Raw genomic sequence first — 7,980 nt, forward strand, 5'->3', positions numbered from 1 at the left:
TCTTTGAGAGATCTTAAAATGTATTGATATATGACAACTATGTATATATAAGTGTATATATATATATATATATATATATATATATATATATATATATATATATAAAACAACTGTACAAAAATGGCTGCTTTAATGCAAAACATTCTTACCATTTTTGATGGGAAACATTATCATAGGTGTAGGCTAAGAGCTTCTATTACCAGAGCTTACATGTGTTTGTAATAATTAGGAGTATGATTCTGTGTTTATATTTATATCAATGGACTTTAAAGGCACCTTTTCATCCAATTACTTTATCCGAAATCTTTTTTTAAGAAAATCATAATTTATTTTACCTTTTAAAAAAAGAGAAAATATCTCCAATCCCAAATGCAATGTGTTTCGCAGAATCTGCTTCCTCAGGAGAATTGAGACTGGCTTTAAAATTTCATTTATATGTCTCATCTATTTAAAATCATTAAAAGAAGGGCACCATGCAGTACTTTTTGGAGAGAAAACCTTTCTGTATAGGGAAATTGATGTCTTTAATGTTGACACTGGTACATATCCTTTATGACAGAACCTAGCTATCCATGCCGTTTGTTTGACAATAGCTTGTTAGATCTACAATGCCCTCCATAAACTTCAATAGGGATTGCCACATATCATGCTAACTTTAAACTTCTAACAAGATTTTAAAATTCAGTGCAAACCCAGCCCAGGCCCTTAACTTTATAACTTTTTAATTATAAAATGATAAAAAGTATTTATAAGATGTGTAAAAATAAATTTTATATATATATATATATATATATATATATACATACAGTGGTACCTTGGTATAAGTCCGGCTTGGAATAAGTCCAACTTGGTAAAAGTCCTGTTTGCACACCAAAAATTTTGCTTGGTGTACAACCTTTGTGCTAGAACTTGTATGGGTCAAAATGAGTCATAACACCGTGCTACCCTTATTTACCTCTCTCCAGACAAAGCCACGACTACCCACGAGCGTCAGTATGCCAGTTACTACCATTCAGTGAACAACCCGCGCTATAACTCTGTGAAATACAGAACATCTCCTCCTCCTCCCTTCTCTGCACCATCCTAGTAGGCACTCAACTCTTCTCAGCAAGATTACATTTTCATTTATTTCATCTAATTGCTTTTGTATTTATGTATTTTAGTATTAAGCAGTGTTTAAATTATTTTATACAGCCCCATCAATGTATAATATGCCAATAACAATAGGATTTTTTCTTCATGGGAACGGATTCATCAGTTTCCTTTTATTTGTTATGGGAAAAATGGGGTAAAAGTCCAAGGGTCTGGAATGGAATAAGGACTTTTGCCAAGGTGCCACTGAATATATGTATATATATTATATAATTTAAATCTTTATTGACAGAACTTGATGAAACAGTAAAAAACAAGAATGTAATAAACAATACAATACAATGCAAAATCCTTATAGACATAGAAAATGTCTAAAAATTGCAAAAAACACATAATATACAAACTCACATACCAAGCGAAGCAAGAAATCAGGATTTCACAGTAGTTACAATTTTTTAAAGTCTATTAAAAGCTCAGTGTGTGATCCCCGGCACTGGGGGTTAAATGGGTTACAAGTTTCCCCATTCAAAACCTCTAGTGCACTAGAGGTTTTGAATGGGGATACTTGTCCTTATTTAACCTCTAGTTCCTGGGATCGCAAACAGGATTCCCAGGGCTGCAAGAATGATTGCAGCTCTGAGAATCCACTGCGATCCCGGGGCACTAGAGGTTAATTAACCTCTAGTGCCCGGGGATCGCAGTGGAACTGCAGAAGAACTCTCAATAGAGTTTCTTCGTTTAGTTAACCTCTAGTGCCCCGGGGGATCGCAGGGAATCCTGTGAATCCTCCTGTTATAATTTCCTCAATCTTCCAGGGGCATTCACACTCATTCCTAGCAGTTAGATCTTTCATGAACATCAATTTGTTAACTCTAGAGAACTACATGGTCACTATAGGGACCTCTATCAGAGTAATGAGATACAAGCTTGAGAAGCATTAACCAAGCAAATCAGAGACTTCAGCAAGATGAAACAGGTAAAATGCAGGTTCAAACAGAATTTGATAGTCTGTAAATTTCAGTAAAATGCAATGTACTTTGTTCCAAAAAGTTTAAGCCTTTGGATAATCCCAAAAAATACGAATCAAAGAGCCCGGCCCCACTCTACAGCGCCAGCATCTGTTAGTGACCCCCCAGGATGACACAATAAGAAATTGCATGACCCCTTACAATCTTGTAATCAGTTTATATCAGCTCCTGATGGGTAGTGCTTAATGAAGCCCAGTATGTTAGAAGTAAAGAAGAAATCTGGTGTTTAAAAATAATTTATTTCTAAAGGATATATTAAGGTCTATACAGTGATTTATTGTACGTCAATACAAAGCATGTTACAATCAGCATGAACCTGGATAAGAAAAAGTGCAGTATAAACTTACAAAAGAGAGATTGCAGGTGGAAAATGAGAAATGACCGTTTATATATATATATATATATATATATATATATATATATATATATATATATATATATGAAATGTATCCCAGGTTTTAATGAAATTTCAGGAAATTGAAAAGTCTTGGTTTTGTGTATCTTAATTATGACAGTTTCTCTTTAAGTAGAAAAGGAAGAAAAATACAATTATTCAAAGTCTACAGCAATAAATAAATTAAAGCATCACCAGATACAAAGGGTAAAAGATATACATACTTGGCAGCAGACGGGCAATGGACTTTGCCGAGCAGAGATGAGGCTTTGCTCAGAAGTGGGCGCCCTTTTGCCATTTGAGGTCCTGATACAGTGTATTTCATAGTTTTTTCCTTCCTGTGTCTTATTTTTAAAGTTAAAGTTTAATCATTGTTTTTGCGTTTTATGGTTTCTCCTTTCCGCTCCTCATTAAAAGATTAATGACCTTTTTAAATAAAAGCTTTTTTACTCCTTTCAAGAGCCTTCAGCCCCAATGCAAGTAATGGGCTGTTGGGTGGTGTTCCACAAATATTAAAAATGTCTTGATGTCTTGCTATAAGCACAATTATATAATTTTAACCAATATTTTTACACCAATAACACTTATACCCATAAATTGACCAAACATATTCTACAAACCTCTATGCTGTAATCCAGTGGTCCCCAACCTTGCAGGTTGTGGACCACTAAATGCATGGACTCCGGACCGCACGTGCGCGGGGATCCGTGTGTCACTCAAAGGGGAATAAACTTCCCACAGAGTGACATCATGATGCCAAAACCTACCCAGCGCCCTGAGCCTGTGATGCAAACCGGAGACATGGTCCGCGGCTCTGGCCAGTGCGCCCCCCAAAGCAGGGTCCTTCTCCTGACCCCGCTGGAGGGTGCACTGGCCTGAGCCACAGCCCACCTGTCAGACTACCGCTAGACTACCCGCAGGATGGGGATCCCTGCTTTAGACGGCTTGTGGTGTCCAAAATTCTCTTGTCCATCCAAATGTCCTCAACACTACGGAAGAGCTTTAGGATAAATTCAAACACCCATTGCATGCCAGGGTCTCTCTTTCTCAGTCAAAATCATTACCTGACATCACAAATGCTCTTTTTGATAGACGGGCACCAAGTTCCCACAGATACACTTTCTTGTGGAAAGCCTTGCCATAAGAGTGGAGGCTGTTGAAGATAACTTACTTCCAATTGATGTCTATAGTTTAGAAACGGGTAGGTTAACAAGCTCATATAAGTTGGATGGTCAGTGCCCATTTGACTATGCATTGTCCATAGCTTTATATTCGTATTTGGCTACATACAGATATATGGTTTGTCGACATGTGTTGTATGTTTGTTATGGGGTGTTGGGTTGTGGCGCCCACTACACTCACAAGTAGTTTGATTGACAGCCCCGTAAGGACTTAAATGAAATATACATATATATATATCTTGTTAGAAAATGCAATGGCCGATAAGGACCATAATAGCAAGCTTTGCAGAATTATATTATACATAATATAATTAACATTCTATATAGCAAAGTAAGGCTTACTATACTTGAACAGACCAGATAATTCTTAGGCATGGTAACCCTGAAATTGTCTCATGTACTGTATTTATTATACTACTATTGATTCTTTAATATTATTTTTTATTTTATTTCTAATATAAGATGATATCTCACCATTGTTATCACATCCTTATTAAGCACCACACCTTGGCATCTTATACCGAAACACAGCGTCAGCTGGCAATGTGGAATTATTTGCCCATGGTAAACTATCAGTATTGCAAAATCCCTCTTGTGTAAACTTTGACTAATGTTTTGTCACAGACTGGGGGTTTTTCAAAAGGAAAAAAAGTCAACCCTATCTCCTGATCCCATAATGATGACCCACTCATAGGCTTACAGGATAGGTTAGGCATACATTATATTTTAGTTATGGGTGAAAATTGTTGGGATGAGTTACACTCAACAGTGAGATATCTTTGCCATCATTTTCAGATGTATGCCCGTCTCTGGGGTATCTTAGGGTATTTATTTACCCCTACCTTTGTGTAAATAAATTCCTTACCATACTATAAACTCGATCAACAAATCTGGCATGTTTATAACATTATGGTTTTTCTGAATAATCATGCACTTAGCTTAGATTTTTAGATGCTGTCACTGTTTATATAAGTTAATCTTTTAAATCTAGGTCAGTCAACAAGTTTAGAATGTGTACACCAGCAGTCACCAACCTTTTGGACCTCACAGACCACTAAATAAATAATATTAAATCCCGTGGACCATTAATATGAATTTTTTTGAAATATACTATTGTAAAATAATGATCTTTCTAATGGTGCTGACGAGGACTGTGGAGGCTCTGATTGATTGATCAGCTCACAGTTAAGTGAAGTATTACTATTGTTACTATTATCATTAGTTACATTATCTTTGGTATTACTAAAGAAATGCAAAATATTTGTTTGCTTTTTCTCACTCATTATGGGTTTATTTTGTTCCAATCTAAGACCAAACAAGAAATGGTAGTTATCAAAGTCAAACTATTTGATGCCATTAAACATAACAGGTAAAGAAAATACACAGTTAGGGTCATACTTACCTAAAAGAGCATCTGAGAAATAAACAAATAAAATAAAGCATTCGGATGAGAATCGGTATTGGCGGAGCGGGGTAACTGTTGTATAATGGAAACAATGCTGGAGCGGCAACGGTTGCCACATACAACTTAAGACTACACTGACGTCACGCTGCGCCTCCCTTGATTTTCTGTCACTAGTACAGTAGAGTAGTCTCAGTGTCATTGAGAATATAAGAATTTATTAGAATATTATTTTTGTTTTATTATTATTAAAACGTAAAAATTGCAAAAAATGTCCAAACTTTTCTGTGGACCACCAAAATTTTCTCAAGGAGCGCTGGTTGGCAACCACTGGTGTATACCATGATGATTTTCTGAATATTGATGCACAGGCTGTATTTTTAGATGCTGTCATTGTCTAAATGATATAAAATGATATCAAGGTATATATGTAAATGAATAATGTAAATCTGTAATAGATAAAATCCAGGTCCAGCAAAGATTAGTACCACATTCTTAATCTTAATTAAATGTTTTGAAAAACCATTATGGGACTTTTAAAGTACATTTTCTAAAATACACTTTTAATAATATATTGTTCACAGATAACAAACAATAAAGCACATCTTCTATTATAAAGTATGGGACAATTGCAATCTGTTCATAATCCATAAATACTGTTACCGTTCCTCCATGCATTTCACATACTTTGCTTCTTCAGAAAAAACACCATAGAATGGTCTTTAACATAATAGACATAATCTATTACATTCCTACGTCATCAACATAAATAATAAAAAAATAAATAAATATTAGTTCTCCTTTCCCATATATTATTAACATTTGGGTGCCTGATAATATTCAAACGATATGTATACAAGTGGTTCATTACATGGGTCTATCTGATTATTTAGGTTTAAGCTGGGAGTTCTTTTATATCTGTAGTTTATATGGATTATAAATCAGGTAGTAGGAGTGAGAGATTCGATAAACTATATGAGGATTTGGTAATCAGTTTAATTCTAACTATGTGACAACAGAAAATATTTTTAAATTTAGGTCCCAGATTTTGCCCTCCTGTGTAAGGTACTGTAGTTTCCACGTTGTGTGTGACCAAGTTTGGAACATGTGGGTTATGGTATGATTTTTTTTATTTATTTTGTTAAATGTATATTTTTATTGAAAAAATAAATTTTTATATAACAAACAAAAAACAGTGACAAAGTAGAGAAGTTCACATTGGCCAATTGCATACAGTGATTTCTAACATATATAACAAGATGAGAACAGAAAAGAAAAACCGAGTGAATATATGCATTGCTAGTACATCTTGGTTTTTACAGTATTTAGAACCATCATAGTGGCACCGAGATATGCGGTCAAGGTAAGTAAGTAAGTTAAATAGGACACCAAAAAAAGAGATGAAGGAGGGAAATAGTTGGAGGCGAGGAGGGAGGTAAAGAGTGTCAGTGTCTAATCCTTAACAGATAATGAACACAATATTATAATCACATTCCTGCGGGCATGTGTTGCAAGGTCGGGGGTCCAGCCTGGGGCCCTGGAAGAATATGTTGCATATCGCATATCGCATCAAATTTGTCTAAGCAGTTATAAAGCCTCACAGATAGATGTTCCATGCCCCAGACATCTTTAATACATACAAGAACGTCTGAAAAAGTGTGAGAAAGTGTAGATTTTCACTTGGCTGTAATGAGACATCTGGCTGCTGTCAACACGAGTAAGCAGCGCTGTCATAGGTTTAGGGACACCTCTGACCGGCAGGTTTAGGGACACCTCTGACCGGCGCGTTGAGTAACTGAGTCACTGGGTCCAATGTGATACTGATTCCTGCTAGCAGTGACATGCGATTAACTTCCGCCCAGTACTGCACAATGCCAGGGCATGCCCCTATAACATGCTGTAGCATACCTACATGGGAGCTACAGCGCAAGCAGGTTACTTCTTGTATAGTATGATTTTAATGTTGATGAACAACAGACTAGTTTCAACTCCCAAACTAGAGCAAAGGCAACTGAAACCAACAAGAAAGGAGTCATTTTTCGGCATATAAGGAAATGTTTACTTACGCAAGTAAAAATAGATTGTTACAAGTATAAAGGTAACCAGAATATTTTGGAGTTAGACATAGTACTAGTGCACCAATGCAATGTTAAATCCCTGAATGGTATGACTTTAGTCCAGTTATCATCAGTCAAGTAATATTGGTCTCGGTACTGACGCGTTTCGCCATATGGCTTCTTTAGGAGTAGTTGAGAGAGTGACATAAAATGCCTATAGAGCTCTCAGACATCCTGATCAAGATGAATCGTAGAATTTTGGTATGACAAGGAAATGTCTGTGGTGCAGAGAAATAAAAGACGCAATATGGTCCTCCAGTGTGGATGTAATCCCCTATGTCAGTAAGCATCAATGGAGTGCAAGTTGTTCCGAGCTATATGGATCCAAGGCAGCAAAGGATTTCAATGTTGTAAATTAATATTGTGGGTTCGTATTTATGGTTTATTATGTTGATGATGTGGGAATGTAATAGATATGTATGCGAAACGCGTAAAATACCACACTATTTATAGATTAGGAACAGGCTCCATTTTTTGTAATAGATGATGTGCTTTGTTGTTTATTAATTGTGGACAATGTAATAATAAAGGTGTCATTTTATGAAATGTACAGTAAAAGTCTCAAAACAGTTTTTGAAAAATGTGTTTAAATCTATTGTAATGCAATGTTCAGAAGCAATGTCACATTCAGCTGTATGGTACATTAGTGTGCAAGCTTGGAATACAATTTTGACCAGCTGCACAGAACGCTGCAGCCAAGAAGAGCTACTATAAGTAGGAACTGCATGGGTGGTGGCATGTTTATTTGGGAGGGCAATGGAAGTGT

The sequence above is a fragment of the Pyxicephalus adspersus genome, chromosome 5, assembly GCF_032062135.1.
Source record: "Pyxicephalus adspersus chromosome 5, UCB_Pads_2.0, whole genome shotgun sequence".
NCBI lineage: Eukaryota > Metazoa > Chordata > Amphibia > Anura > Pyxicephalidae > Pyxicephalus > Pyxicephalus adspersus.